The following is a 15,424-nucleotide window of genomic DNA, read 5'->3' as shown; positions in this document are numbered from 1 at the left end:
ATTCCTAGGTCTTTGATCCACTTTGAGTTTTGTGCAGGGTTAGAGATAGGGGTTAATTTCATTCTACTGTATATTGATTTCCAGTTTTCCCCACACCATTTGTTGAAGAGGCAATCTTTTCTCCAACGTAAGTTTTTGGTGCCTTTCTCTAATATGAGGTAACTGTATTTATGTGGGTTTGTATCTATGTCTTCTATTCTGTTCCATTGGTTTTCTTGCCTGTATTGGTGCCAATACCATGCCATTTTTGTTACTATAGCTCTGTACTATAAAGTCTGGTATTGTGATGCCTCTTGCTTTGCTTTTCTCACTAAGGATTGCTTTGACTATTTGGAGCCTTTTATATTTTCAAATGAATTTCATGACTGCTTTTTATATTTCTAAGAGGAACATTATATGGGAATTTTGATGGAAATTGCATTGAATCTGTATGGTGCTTTTGGTAGTATGGCCATTTTGACAATATTAATTCTGCCTATCCAAGAGCCTGGGAGATCTTTCCATCTTCTAAGGTCTTTCTCAATTTCTTTCTTTAGTGTTCTGTAGTTTTCATTGTAGAAGTCCTTCACCTCTTTTATTAGATTGATTCCCAAGTTTTGTTGTTGTTGTTTGAGACTACTGTGAATGGGATGGTTTTCCTAATTTCTCTTTCAGCTGATTCAGCTGGATTATTGGACTCTCATTGATTTCTGGGTGTTAATTTTGTATTCTGCTACTTTTATGAATTCAAATTTGTGGTCTAGAAGTTTTCTGGTAGTTTTTTTGGGGTCTTCTAAATATAGGGACATATCCTCAGCTCTTCTTTTCCTATTTGTATTCCTTTAATTTCACTTTTTTACCTAATTGCTCTGGCTAGAGTTTCAAGAACTATGTTGAATAGATGTGGTAAAAAAAAGTGGGCGTCCCTGTCTTGTTTCTTTTTTTATTTTTTAAATAATTTTGTATTTGTTCCAATTAGTTATACATGACAGTAGAATGCATTTACACATTTTGATTAGTTAATCAAAATAAATGGAGTATAATTTCTCATTTTTCTGATCGTACAAGTTATAGGATCACATCAGTTCCTTTCTTTTAGAGGGAATCTTTTCAAAAAGTTTTTCTCTACATTTAGAATGATGTTGGCCTTGGGTTTGTCATATATAACCTTTACAATGTTGAAGTATATTCCTTCTAACCCTGTTTTTCATAGTATTTTGAACATGAATGAATGCTGTATTTTGTCAAATGCTTTTATGCATCAATTGAAATAATTGTATGATTCTTTTAAGTCTATTGATGTGGTGAATTACATTTATTGATTTCTGTAAGTTGAAAAAAATTACATCCTTGGAATGAATCCCACTTGCTCATGATGCCCTATCTTTTTAATGTGTTTTTGTATGCAATTTGGCAGTATTTTATTAAGAATTTTTGCATCCATGTTCATCAAGGATATTGGTCTGAAGTTTTCTTTCCTTGTGTCTTTGTCTGGTTTTGGTATCAGGTGGATACTAGCTTCATAGAATGTGTTTGGAAGGGGTCTCTCCTTTTCTATTTCATGGAATAATTAGAGGATTGGTATGAGTTCTTCTCTAAAGGTCTGGTAGAACTCAGGTGAGAATCCATCTGGTCCTGGGGTTTTCTTTGTTGGTAGGTTTTCAATGGCTTCTTCAGTTTCCTTACATGAAATTGCTCTGTTTAAATTCTCTATATCCTGGTTTAATTGGGTAGGTAATATATTTCTAAAAAGTTATCGATGTCTTCAAGATTTTCTGGCTTATTGGAGTATAAATTTTCAAAATAGTTTCTGATTATCCTCTACATTCAGTCATGTCTGTAGCGATATTTTCTTTTTCATTATGGATTTTAATAATTCTATTTTTTTCTCTTTTGGTTAGCTTGGCTAAGCATTTATCAATTTTGTTTGTTCTTTCTAAGAACCAACTTTTTTTGTTGATTTTTTAAAAACATTTTTAGTTGTAAATGGACACAATGCCTTTATTTTATTTATTTATTTTTATATGATGCTGAGAATCGAACCCGGTGCCTCACACATGCTAGGCAAGTGCTCTACCACTGAGCTACATCCCCAGCCCTTGTTGATTTTTTGAATTGTTTTTTTTAATCTCAATTTCACTGATTTTGGTGCTGATTTTAATTATTTCCTCTCTTCTATTGATTTTGGTGTTGTTCTTTTTTCTAGGGTCTTGAAATCCTCTGAGAACTACCTTCATAGTGTTGCAGAGATTTTGATATGTTGTATCTCTGTTCTCATCTACTTCTAAATATTTTTTTTAATATTTTTTTATTTTTATTTTTACAGACTGCATTTTGATTCATTTTACACAAATAGGGTACAACATTTTCATTTCTATGGTTGTGAACAATGTAGATTCACACCATTCATGTAATCATACATGTACATATTTTTTAATTTCACCCCTGATTTCCTCTGCTACCCTTTTGGCATTTGATAGTGAATTATCTAGTCAAGAAGGCTGCTTGTTTTGTTCATCTAGTTAGTGAAAGAGTTTTATATAAAGATTTTTTTCTGGTCCCAGGCATTGAAACCAGGAGTGCCCTAACCACTGAGGTACACCCCCATGCTCTTTAAGAAAAAAAATTTTTTTTTTTGAGACAGGGTCCTACCAACTTGTGCAGGCTGGCCTTGAACATGGGACCATCCTTCCTCAGCCTCCTGAGTCTCTGGGATTACAGGAGTGCGCCCCCATACCCAATTATTCATTTTTGCCTGAGAAACTGGGATGTTCAGAGCAGGGCTTGGTTATCAGTGACCATGCTTTGCTAAGGTTTCCTAGGAAATTTGTATACCCTTGTCTCATCCCTTGACTCCAAGTGTTTAGTGATTGTGTCTTGCCTGGTTTTTTTTGTTTTTTTGTTTTTTGTTTTTCTTTTTTTTATTATGAGTAGTTCCACATCCTTTTTGGAAGTATGAGAGACGTCTAGTAAGTACCTAGAACTAACATCAGGAGGAGCACTAGCATTTATTTCCAACATGTCTGCTGGTTGGTTGCTCCAGTCTGTTGCATGGGGGTTCTTGTCAGTCCCCTTCTTGATGTGAAGGTGAGGATTTTTTGTCTCCCACAAGGGGTCCACAGTCACATTTTAGATTCTCAGTGTGGGCCAAAAGGGAGGGAAAATGATAGAACTGGAAATATCCCTCATTTTAAGTGAGTATTTAAGGAAGGTTCTCGATACAGCACTTGGGGCACCAATGTCCAGCAACATCCAGAAATATCTAGGAAATACTCCCTTAGGGATGGTGCCGTGTAGAGCAGAATGTTTTGATTCACCAACATAGATGTCATTGCTCCTTACGTGCACCCCATGCACAGAGGATCACAGTCACCGCCAGGATGAGTTAGTAGCTCCCTTCTTGGAATGGGATCCTACATCAGTTTATGCATTCCTTCTCGTGAGCACTTGTACAGTTTTTTGGAGTTATTCATTTACATGACTGCATCTCCCACTTGCTAGTAAAATCCTATAGAAAGTATACCTTGTTCATCTTTGTATCTACCTCCCACTCACTCCCTTTATCCTAAGGATCATCAAGAGCCTGATCGAGTACCTGGCGCCTAGGAGACCAGCAATTAACTGTAGTTGAATGTGTATAATGTGTTACTCTTAGGCGTGTCTTCTCCCTACCTGCATAAATGCTACCCATATCTCTCTATGCTCACTGAGGAATCAGGAGGGATATAGAAAGACCTCTTCCTCTGCACAAAGATGTTTCTGTGTCTTTTAATTTCAATCCCAAACCAGTACAAGTAGAAAACATCATGTGTCCTATTTGGGTCTAGTTAAAGGGACCCTCAGGGAGAATGTTCAACGTTTATGATTTCCACATTTTTACCCACCCCAGACTGTTTCCTTCTCTCCTCCCTGTGATCTATCTGAACCATGGGGACAGGTGGTCCCCACGAGGTTCACTGGCCACAGTCTCACCCTTAGAACTCTTACAGCCTTCACTCTGCTCCCTTGTCTTATTGATGCTCTGTCAAAACTAGAGCCCCTGCTGACCTTAGTTGGCTGCTTAGCCTGACATGCCTCCTGCACTAAAGTGAGGTTTTGGGGATACCAGGGATATGGAGTGGGGATGGGATACCAGAGGAAAAGGACACGCAGAGTGGCTCGTTCAAGGTCTAAACTGGAAGCTGCAACCAGGTTTCTTGGCTCACCAGCCCCTTTGCTAGCTCCTTTCTTACTCTGGTCCCCATCTCTGAATCCCCAGCTTGAACATCCTGAGTCCCACCAACCAGGTACACGGTCCTTCCCTCAGCACCATGGCACTTGCTCCTTGGCCAGTCTGCTGTCACGGCCAACACATTATGCTAATGGGTGCAGTCTGGGTTCCAATCAATGGCATTACCCTGCATTGGCAGTGCCTTTCCAGACCTGCCCTGCTTGAGCTGTTGCCAACACATGTCCAGCTATAGCCAGCCACTTGCAGCTGCTTGTGCAGCCTGCCCAGCCTGCAAGCAGTGCCTCTTCCTCTGGGTGTCAGGCCTGTCCCACTTTGCTCTCACCCTGATGCACTCCAGAGGAGAAATTACTATCAGGCTCCATCCTTGTGTCTCAGAACGTGCCGCATCTTTGTTTTTGTTTTGCACGGTTGAGAATTGAATCCAGGGGAGCGCTACCACTGAGCTACCCGCCCCCAGCCCTTTTTATTTTTTATTTTGAGACAGGGTCTCACCAAGTTGTTGAGGCCAGCCTTGAACTTGCAATCTTCCTGCTTTGATCTGCAAAGTAGCTGGAGTTACAGGTGTGTGCCACCGAATCTGATGCATCTTTCTTGTTTTGATGTCTGCTTCCAAATTAATAACCTTGACCACATTGCTTAATCTCCCTGTGTTTTCATTTCCCCTTTGGTGAATGAGAAGGGAATTCTGTGGGAACTGCAGCCTGCACAGGATACTGTCTCTCCACACAGCACCATCTCAGACTGGTACCAGAACATGGGTTTGTAGTTCACCATTAGGTCCTCTCAAGTGCCCAGTAAATGCTCCACTTAAAAGATGTTGGCAGATGCTGAACTAAAGGAAAATCCTTCCACTCACCCCTTCCTAAACCTTGAACTTGGCTTGTTGGGAACCCAGAATGATGCACTTGTTCTCTAGACCCAGGGTTTCTTCAGGGCTGATTCTTCAGTCTTTTACCGGAGGGTTCTTTTACTGTTTTAGCTCTCCCAGAGTGCACCTGGCTTCAGATACAGGATGTGTCCAAATGAGGTCGTGGGGAGGCAGTGATGTCTTCCTCTCTCCTCCACACTTGCCAGGAAGTCAGTGGCTTGTCAGCATGACAAGTCCTGCTGCGTTGACTCTCCAGCATCCCCTCCTCCATCTCCTTTGTGAGTCTGGTGGAGAGGCACACTGGGGCTGACACTGCCGTTTCCAAGCACATAGACTGCTATGCCACTGACTCTCAAGGGCTGCGTGGGCCCCCTTCAGTCGCTGCAGATGAACCTCCCAGGGCTGGATCTCAAGAGTCAGATTATTAGAGCAATAATCATAGTTTCCGTTTCTCACATGTCATTCATTCTGAAAGGCCTGGCAGATCACTCAGCACTATTCACTGCTGTAGAGGGGCCACCTCCTGTGCAGGGTATGAAGGTTACTGAATAACAGGGATATATTACAGCCAAGTCCTGCCAAAACAGCTGCATGACAGACACAGGGCATATGTGGCCTGTAATTTAATTTGCATTATATATATATTCATATTTGCTCTTGACCCTAAATAACAAACATCCTCTAATCTTTCATTAACCCTGGGATTGTTCCTAATTTCAAAGGGGACTAGAATTTGCCCTCAGTCGAGAGGTTAGCCTCAGGGCTGAGACATGAAACCAGGCTCTCCAATCACTCCTAGGCCTCCAAGATAATATCTCATTTCGACCTTGTCCCTCCAGGATGACTCAACTGGCCTACTCTGGTCATTCCCTGAGGTAATCTAGACAGACACTGCTTCAGTGACTGTGACTTCTGGGAGGGCAACAGAACTCTAGGTCCCCAAAGATGGTCCAGCCTATGCGCCCTCCCAGCTCCCACCTCCACCCTACCAGTGCCCATGACTAGGGCTTTTTGTGTCATCCTGGAGTTGACGCTCTCTCCATTTCCTGCCAATAATGCTGGCTGTTGTTTCTGAGCAAATGGAACAAGTGACCAACGTGAACTCCATACAGTCTGCAACTGGAAACATCTGCAGAAAGGCAAGGGTAGCTGCCACTGGGGTGGGGGGCGGGTGCTGCAGGGGAGCTGCTGGGAGGGTCGGGGGGAGGAATGTCGGAGCACCCCAGGGAGGGCAGCACAGGGTGAAGTCGCATCAGAAATCAGCAACTAGCAACAGGGCAGGTCCTCACAACCCTCCCCTCCTCTTACTTGCTGAAAATTAACTCTTTACTATGTGTTGACCAAATGAAAGGAGCCATGCAATTCTTTTTATAGATATCCTTTTAGCTAGGTGCTATGGTGCATGTAATCCCAGCAACTTGGGAGGCTGAGACAAGAGGATCACAATTTGGTGAGATCCTTTCTCAAAATAAAAAATAAAAAAGGAGAGCAGAGGATATAGCTCAGTGGTAGAGGGCTTGCCTAGCATCCACGAGGCCCTGGGTCCAATCCCCAATACCAAAATAAAAAAATAAGTAAATATCATTTTAGATGTGAAACCATGTGTTTCATAAAACTGAAAATAGATCTTAGAAAATGAAGTCCAACTCTCCTTTTCATAGGTGACAATAAAGGTTCAAAGAGAAACAGATGTAAAGGGTGAACTCGTGCCCAGCACCAGCCCTTCCCCATGTGTAAGTGTGTGCAGAAGGAGAGTGCATGCACACAAACGTAATTTACTAGGCTACCTTCCTTAAAGTCGTGCTAAGATGAGTCATGCCTCCCTCAAAGTCAGGAGCCATGCTAGGGACATTCCTTTGCTAGGGACATGCTAAGGACATTCCAATAAGAGTAACTCTCCTGGCTCTCTGGGCCTGGCACAATGCTGGCACATCATCTAATCTACCGTGGACTCTCCCTTGATCCTTGGCACAGGCGTATGATACAGCCTATCGTTTTCATCACATCTGCTTTTGCAGGTAAGGAAGTCGACATTAAGCAAGGCTAAACAGTTTTCCCCACATTGCACTGCTGGTGGGTCAGAACCAGCCTTGATGTCAGGCAGTCTCTCCGTGTTAACAACCATCATGTTACCCTGCCTGGAGCAGTTTGGTAATCCAACTGCAACTTTGAGAGCTGGGTTTCACTCATTTCTGCAGATGAATAGCTTGAGAGTTTAGAATTTCAAATTCAACAGAAAGCCGCCGAAAGCTCTTCCCCAACAGAGGGAATCGCTAGAGCGAAACCTACTTCTTGATTCAGACTCTAACCTGGCCAGAATTTTCCGAGCATCACATGGATAGTTCCTGTGGAGGGGACACAGACGGTCTCTTCCTGCCTGGTTTCACAGGGACCACTCAACCAGGACTCCCACCTGCTAAGCACTCAGCCTGGGGTCCTTGTGCTTTGGACAGGAAGCACTAGTTTCCTCATCTGTACCCTGCTGGGCCTCAGCCCTGCTTGTCTGATGAGCCAGAGAGAGACCTAGGAGATGGGGAGCAATGAGGGCTTCCTGTTCCCAGCGTGGGGACTCTGTCAGCCTCCTTCTAGCGATAACAAAGGAGGAGGTCTCTGCCAGGAGCTAACTGTCCCTAACACCAGAGGCCATGGGCACTGGCTGTCCCAGGCAGTTGTTGCCTCCAGCTGCACTTGGGACACTCCCTGTGGGCTGAGAACCGAAGGCCGAGAGAGCACGGAGGAAGCCTCTGAACAGGAGCTTGTGGCCTGGGCAGTCCCAGAAGTCACAGTGGCGTCAGCTCATCTCCCCTGCTCTACTGAGGTGGGTGGAGGGGGTGGGACCGTCACTGTGATTCATCTGGCCACACAATTTGAGGATGCTGGTGGTGTACCGGGCCGGACATGCTCCCCCGGAACTCCGCCAACCAAAGGACGCCAGAGGGAGGGTGTCCCCACAGAGCACAGGAATCAGCATAGTCTGAGTCCAGAAAGGGGAGCTCCCTGGAGGGTTGGCTGGGTGACGCCACAGTGGCATTCCACCATTAATCTTGATGCTGCAAGTTGCCCTACATGATTCCTGAGTGACTGGTCTGGCTGTCTCCCAACTCTGAGGCCAGGACCTGGGCCTCAGACTGGGAGTTCTCTGCACAGTCCTGTCATGATATCATAGAGTTTGAGCTCTACCTGTCAGAACAGTACCCTTGACTCTCCTCATTCGTGCCACTGTCCACATGCAGGCAGTTCTTGCCCCATTCCCCGAACCCCACCCCCCAGGGCTGGGCATGCTGCACCTCTGCTGGAGCTGGCCTACGAAGGAAGCTGCTCTCAGGGCATTTGAGAAAGGGGAGCAGGATGGGAGCCAAAAGGAAGTCACAAAGATCAACTTAAAAATAACCCCCTTCATGTCAATCATGAGGAGGAGCTTGAGGAGCCGCCAAGTTCTGCTGGTGATGGCTCAGGACAATGTCAGAAAGGCCCCAAGGCAAATCAGCAGGAGCTGCACTTGGAGCCCACCCCTTGCTCTTATCAGCCTAGGCAAGCCACTGCCCAAAGCCTGCTCTCCTCAGAGACTTCCGCCCCGGCCGGCATCTGTTTCCTTTCCTATATTTAAACAACCGGGTAAATGAACTTGCACGAGCATTTCTGCCCGGGAAGAACAGAGTCTGCCACAGAACACACAGGGCACACAGTGACTCTGGGGCCTTGCAGTTCTTTTGCAGCTTCTGCTGGCTGAGTGGGGCCCATGGGTCCCAAGAGGGCCTCAAAACCCCATAATTCTGTGCAACAAGCAGCAAAACCGATGGATGCAAGAGTCCAGGGTTGATGGAGGCAGGCAGGCAGCTGGGGAGGTCCAAGTGTGAGTGCTGAGTGACACCCTCTGACGCCTGCTGGAGTGAAGGGACCCTCAGGAAAATCAGAGATGCACTCGGCAGCCCCAGGCCTAAGCCCCTGTGAACGCAACCTCTTCACTTAGCTCTCTTGGGTTGGTTCAGGCCTCCTGGCTATTTCGGGCACCATTTCCACCCTTGTCTAAACAGAACTGTTTGTTTAGAGGAAGGTGACACCATCAACCTAGGACCTTTTCCTGGTTCTTTTGGCTCCTGGGTCCCAGGCTATTATGGTCCCATCTTACCATCCACACCCTTGTGCGTGCAGGCGCACACACACACAAATAGCCTCATGGGGGAGGGGCATCACAGGAACTTTCTAAAAGATCTCTCCTCCTGGTGATCCTGAGCCTACCTCCTTTCTCTGAGGCCACCAAGCCTCAGAAATCACCCAGAACTGTTGTGAGTGGCCTTGTGCTGCCATGCACAGCAGCTGTCATTAGAACATAGCGAGGACCTCCCCTGTCTGTTCATCCTGCACCCCTGGGCTCACTTCCACCTACCCTAGGCTGTTTGTCCAGTCAAGACACAAAGGCTTGGTTTTAAAATTGTCTTCCCTTCCTTAAACATAGAAAACTCCCAAATCACTGAATGTTTTGTACTTTGGGAATTTGCCCTGAGTTTCTGAATTTTAGCCATGAGAACACAGACTGGAGTCACCAGGCTCTGAAACCTCAACTGTGCCCCTTACTGGCTGTATAGCCAAAGCAAGTTATTTGAGCTGCTGTGAGCCTATTTCTAAATCTGTAAAATGAGACCAAAGTAGGTTAATAAAAACCACCTCAAAGAGATGTGGGGAGGAGTCCATGAGATGATATTTACAAACACATGACCAGGAACTCTTAGCCAGTCCTCAGCAGCTTGATGTACTCTCTATTGCTGTGTGAATTACCTGTTTCTGCTTGATTTGTGTTCCCCTTCTTACTCCACATCAAAAACTTCATAGCTTCTTATTAAAACGAGCATTCCACAGAGCGGTTATAGCATAACTACTTCCCCTGTAATAACTGCAAATATTGAGGACCTGCTATGCTGTACAGAATGGTCCTTTGTGTCTGAACACATCCCTGAGAGACAGGTATCCTTATTGTACCCATTTTATTTTGAGACAGGGTCTCACTGAGTTGTTCAGGGTCTTGCTAAATTGCTGAGGCTGACTTTGAACTTGTGATTCTCCTGCCTCAGTCTCCCAAATTGTTGGGATTACAGTGGAATGCCACCATGCCCAGCAGGATTGGATGTTCTTTGTCCTGAGGGGGTTGTTTGTGCACTATAGAGTGTTCAGCAGCATTCATGCTTCTCCCCACTACATACCAATAACAACCCTCACCCCCAAATCAGTACAATAAAAAATGTCTCCAGAGAGTACCAAATGTTCCCCAGGGAGCAAAATCATTCCCAGTCTAGAACTGCTGCCCTAAATAAGAAGTCTAAATTTCAGAGAGGTTAAGCAACTTTCCCAAGGTCACAAGGTTGACAAGAAACAATGTAAACCAAGGTTTACCTAACACCAGGGCCAAAATATTCATCACTGTATCATGCTCAGGAGCTAAGAGCATGTACAGTGATAAATGGAACATTGTAATCCTAGTGGCTCCAGAGGCTGAGGCAGGAGGCTTGTGAGTTCAAAGCCAACCTCAGCAACTTAGTGAATTCCTACAACTCAGTGGGACTCTGTCTCTAAATAAAGTATAAAAAGGGCTGGGGATGTGGCTCAGTGGTTAAGTGCCCCTGGGTTCAATCCCCACTACCAAAAACAAAACAAAACAAAACAAAAACAAACAAAAAACCCCTCAACAATAAAAACTGAAAGTAAATTCTTATCCAGGAAAACTAAGAAGTTATTTCAAAGATGGGTTCACTGCCAGAGCTAGCATGCTTTCCTTTATGGGGAAAATGCAGCTAATAGCAGCAGCTCCCAGGTTAGTTAAGTCCAAAGGCCATGGTTACCTTAGTAACTGCAGTCAGCAGTCAGGTAGCTACCATATTGGTGGTTCCTGACAACCCCCATGGCGTTCCTCCTGACTAGAGTCACCACAGAAGAATTTTCATTGTGAAATGACAAAATCAACAATCTCCCAAACAAGTCAGCAGGAGGGTGTGGACAAAAGAGTGAGTCTCCATCTCCAAGAATTTAAAAGATCAGGACTTCTGCATATGTTAAAGCTCTATAATTTGTCAACTATTCGAACAGAAGGAGATGAAGTTCAATGGTAAAGACAGAAACTGCCTCACCGGGGCTTGTCAATGTAATTAAGAGACTGGGATGCAAATCTTTTGTTTTCGAAATACATGTTAGAGCTGTGTGTTCAAACTGCAGATATCAACCCATTAGTGAATTGTGAACTCAACCTAGTGGATCATGACCAGGGTATATTTTCAATTAAGTGAAGTGGAATAAAATGAATTCCATTGCACCCAGTAGTTATTTTTGTTTTGATTATAAGTGTGAATTTTCTTGCTCTACACCTTTATTGACGTAAAATTAACATGCAATAAATGGCACATAAAGCGCACAATTTGACATTTTGGCATATGAATGACACCGGTGCAACCATCACTGCAATCAACATAATAAACATGTCCGTGGCTCCCCAAAGTCTCCTTGTACCCCTTGATAATCCCTTCTTCCCTCTCCTCCCCAGTCTACCTCTTAACTCCTGATCTACTGTTTGTCACTATATATGCCAGTTTGCACTTTCTAGAAACTTACATAAATAGAGTCATACCATAAATATGTACTCTCTTTCATCTGGTTTCTTTCACTCCATAATTTTTGAGGTTCACTCATGCCATGTGTGCATCCATGTTCATTGTTATTGGACAGCAAGATCCCATCACATGCATCTATCACATTTGCTAGGCATTCACCCGTGGATGAACATCTTGGTTGTTTCCACTTTGGGGCTATTACAAATACAGTTGTCATAAACATAAAATATACTTGTCATAAACATTGTTCATGTTGTTCCTTGGACGTATGTTTTCTTGGTAAATACCTGGCTATGGAATGACTGGATTTTGTGGTAGCTGTATGTTTAATGCCTTAAGAAACTTCCAAATCGAAGTGTAAAGTGACTAACAGTTTACATTCCCCTCAGTAATGTATGAAAATTTCAATTGCTCCCATAGATCCTCACCAATGCCTAGAATGGTCAGTTCCATTTTAGTCATTCTAGAAGTTTATATGGTAGCATCTCATTTAAATTGCATATGCAGCCAGGCATTGATTAACAAAGGGTATCTGTTAGGCAGTTTCTTCCTTGCTGTGTGAACTTCATAGAGAATACTTATACAAAACTAGATGGTATGGTATAGGTCAGTCAGTTACTCTACATGACCTGGATTCAGTCAAGAGACATGGTAAACTCAAGACATTTCAGATTGCTGCCAGTGTAACATGACCAGGTGTTTAACAGTAAACTTCTTAAAAAAATAAGTAGATGAAGTATTGTCTAAAATAATAATAAAATATAAATACATAAGACAGTAACATAGTCATTTATCATCATTATCCAGCATTATCGTAATTATATGGGCTAGACTTTTTTTTATCAGTACAGGGCACTGTACATGCTAGATAAGAGCTCTATCAAATAAGCTACATCCTCAGCCCTTTTTTAAAAGTTTGAGACAGGGTGTTGCTAAATTGCCCAGACTGGCCTCAAACTTTCAATCCTCTTGTCTCACCCTCCAAAGTAGCTGAGATTACAGGCTCAAGGTAGCTTTTTAATTGGATACCAGACATGTGGGTTTTATATTGTCAGTGCTAAATATTTTTATATCCCCATAAATATTCTCAAGTGTGTTCCAGAGCACAGTTAAGTTACTTGGAAAGTTTTCTCCTTTCCGGGCTTGTCTTTAAAGTGGTTAGGTAAGACCAGAGCCACCTTCAGTCTTGGGCTAATTTCTGTACTCCAACCGATGAAATATCTTTCTAAGTCCTCTGCTGTGCCTGGGAGGAACATGAACAGTCTGATCCTTTGGGCGATTCTTTCTCAAGCTCGGAGGAGTTCCCTCCCAGGCACGTGCTGACCCACAACCAGCTGAAGACTTGAGACACCTCCTTCAGGCCCCCAGGGCTCGCTCTCTCTGGGTGCAGCTCTCGCGAGCTCTGTGCTGAGAGCTCTGGTACTCTTGGCCTCTCTGGAGTCGACTCCCATGTCCATGTCCCTGACTGCTCTCTGCCTGCCTTTCTACCGTGTGCTGCTAAGGGGAACTCTCCCAGAAGTAGGCTGGGCTAATTGTTGGGCTTGCTTCATCTGTTTTTCCTCTCTTAGGGACCACGTCCATGACCTGCCTGATAAAATTAGTGTCGGAACATTGCTGTGTTGAATATTGCCCCCCACATTACTTATCTCAGGCAGGAAAGTAGACCCGGTTCTTCGTAGGCCATCTTGGGCAGTAGCGTAAGTCTACACTGTAGTTTTTTGTGGGTTATGGAGGTATGCTCAAACACTGTCTTCAATGACACACTTCCATGAATAGTAAAATTTCTATCCAGGCAAAGATTCAACCAGCATTAGAAAACCACTTCTCTTACAGAACTCTAACTTTATCTTTTTAGGAAACTGTTTTAGTCAGTTTTCTTGCTGCTGTGACTAAAGGACCCGCCCAGCACAAGCGTAGAGGAGAAAAGGTTGACTCAGGGGCACGTAGTTTCAGAGGTCTTAGTCCACAGAAGGCTGACTCCATTCCTTGAGGCTGGAGGTGAGGCTTGACATCGTGAGAGAAGAGGCAAGCAGCTCACAATGGTGATCAGAAGCAGTGAGAGAGGTCTCCACTTGCCAGCTGCAAATATGTACCCCAAAGCCACACCCCCAATGACCCACTGCCTCCAGTCACACCCTCCCACTTCAGTTACCACTCAGTTAATACCTATCAGGGGATTAATTCACTAATTGGGTTAAGACTCTTACAACCCCATCATTTCTCTTCTGAACCTTCTTGCATTGTCTCACATGTGATTTTTTGTGGGACACCTCACATCCAAACCATAACAGGGGCTCAGTATTTATGCAAAGACTGGGCTTAAGTTCAAGTAGTTTAAATAATTAAGATCATGTACAAAAGAACAATGAGAAATGGAGCAGAGCCATAACAATTACACAGACCACCTTTACCAGGAGGAGATGGCATCAGCAGAGCACCAGTTCTCAAATGCTGATCAACCCTGACTAATCGTCGGTCATTCTTTCACTGTACCTTCCTTTTGGGTGGTGATGAGCTCAGAGAGCCAGCCATTGATCTTGGAGTGGTAGAGAGGATGGATCTGCTTGACTTGTTCTTCAGATCTCTGAACCCAATCAGAGCAAATCCTTCTTAGTGCTAGAATTATATCTTAGGCACAAATGAGAAACTCTGAGGACATAATAACTCTTCTAGCACCTCTTGATATTTAGTAACTGAGTAAATATAGTTTCAAAGTCACATGTGCAAATGCCATTCATACCTGGTAAGGTAAGAAGAATCTGAGACATTAGGTCCTACAAGATGCAAGTCTGTTATGTTATAACTCTATTCACCTATTTTTTAGGGAGCTACTTGGTTAGAAAATAGTTCCTATGTGCATTTGAAAAGGTAATCTAACATACTGTATAAATTTACCAGGTGTGGAACTGAACAGACCAGGGTTCAGATTCCCTGAAAGCCACAAACAGGTGGCCCCAGAGAAGACTCTTGACCTTTCTGATTCCATTTATTAAATGGTGTAATATGATTCCTGGCACATAATATTCACTCAACAAACAGTTATGATCACCATCAGAGTAGTCACATGGAGAGGAAAGGGTGACTGCAGGAAGGACATCTAAAGGTGGCATCTTTTTATTTGACCAGATAAACCATTTCCAAGTCTAGGAAAATCTCGTCTGTACTTCATAAAACCAAAATTGTCAGAAGTACTCTAAGTGGGGATGGCTGTTCTTATACCTGCCCTCCTTTCAAGGCCACCTTTTCCAGACTCAGCGTCTCCTACAACAGTGCCCCACAAGAGCTCATCAGGATGAAGGTGGCCTTGGCACACCATTCAGGGCTAATTGTTGCCCTGTCCTGATATTAAAGGAAATAGCATGCTCCTTCCTCCAGAAACCTCGGCTAGTTCAAGGGCGAAGGTGGATGAACTGAGAGCAGAGCTCCTGGGATCCGCCAGGATGGGGCCGACTGGGAGGCCTGTCAGCAGGCCAGCAAGGTGTCCAAATGGCTCAAGCGTGATCCCTGCCCTTGTGGGTCAGAACAGTTGTGGGCAACCTGGTTTATTCACAATGCTCTGCGGAGGAGAGGATTCATCTGAATTTGCCTTTTCAGAGACAGAGAGCTCACTGCTGCGTTAAAACAGCAACCTTCCCTCCAAAACAGAATACCTGGTCTCAGGATAGAGCCAAGCCTGCTATGGCTGGAATTCTCCCCAGGACCCTCTGACCATCCCGCAAAAGGATTACAATTACTGGTTAACTACAAAAT

At 44.1% G+C, this 15,424-nt stretch overlaps 1 pseudogene; it reads left to right on the top strand.

Moving 5' to 3' along the window:
* The first annotated feature begins 7,608 nt into the window (after positions 1–7,608).
* Positions 7,609–15,424, top strand: part of LOC124990662 (glyceraldehyde-3-phosphate dehydrogenase-like) — a 38,232-nt pseudogene continuing 30,416 nt past the window's right edge.

Source organism: Sciurus carolinensis, chromosome 1 (genome assembly GCF_902686445.1).
Source record: "Sciurus carolinensis chromosome 1, mSciCar1.2, whole genome shotgun sequence".
NCBI lineage: Eukaryota > Metazoa > Chordata > Mammalia > Rodentia > Sciuridae > Sciurus > Sciurus carolinensis.
Note: the sequence above shows the minus strand (reverse complement) of the source record. Positions and strands in the feature narration are given on the sequence as shown.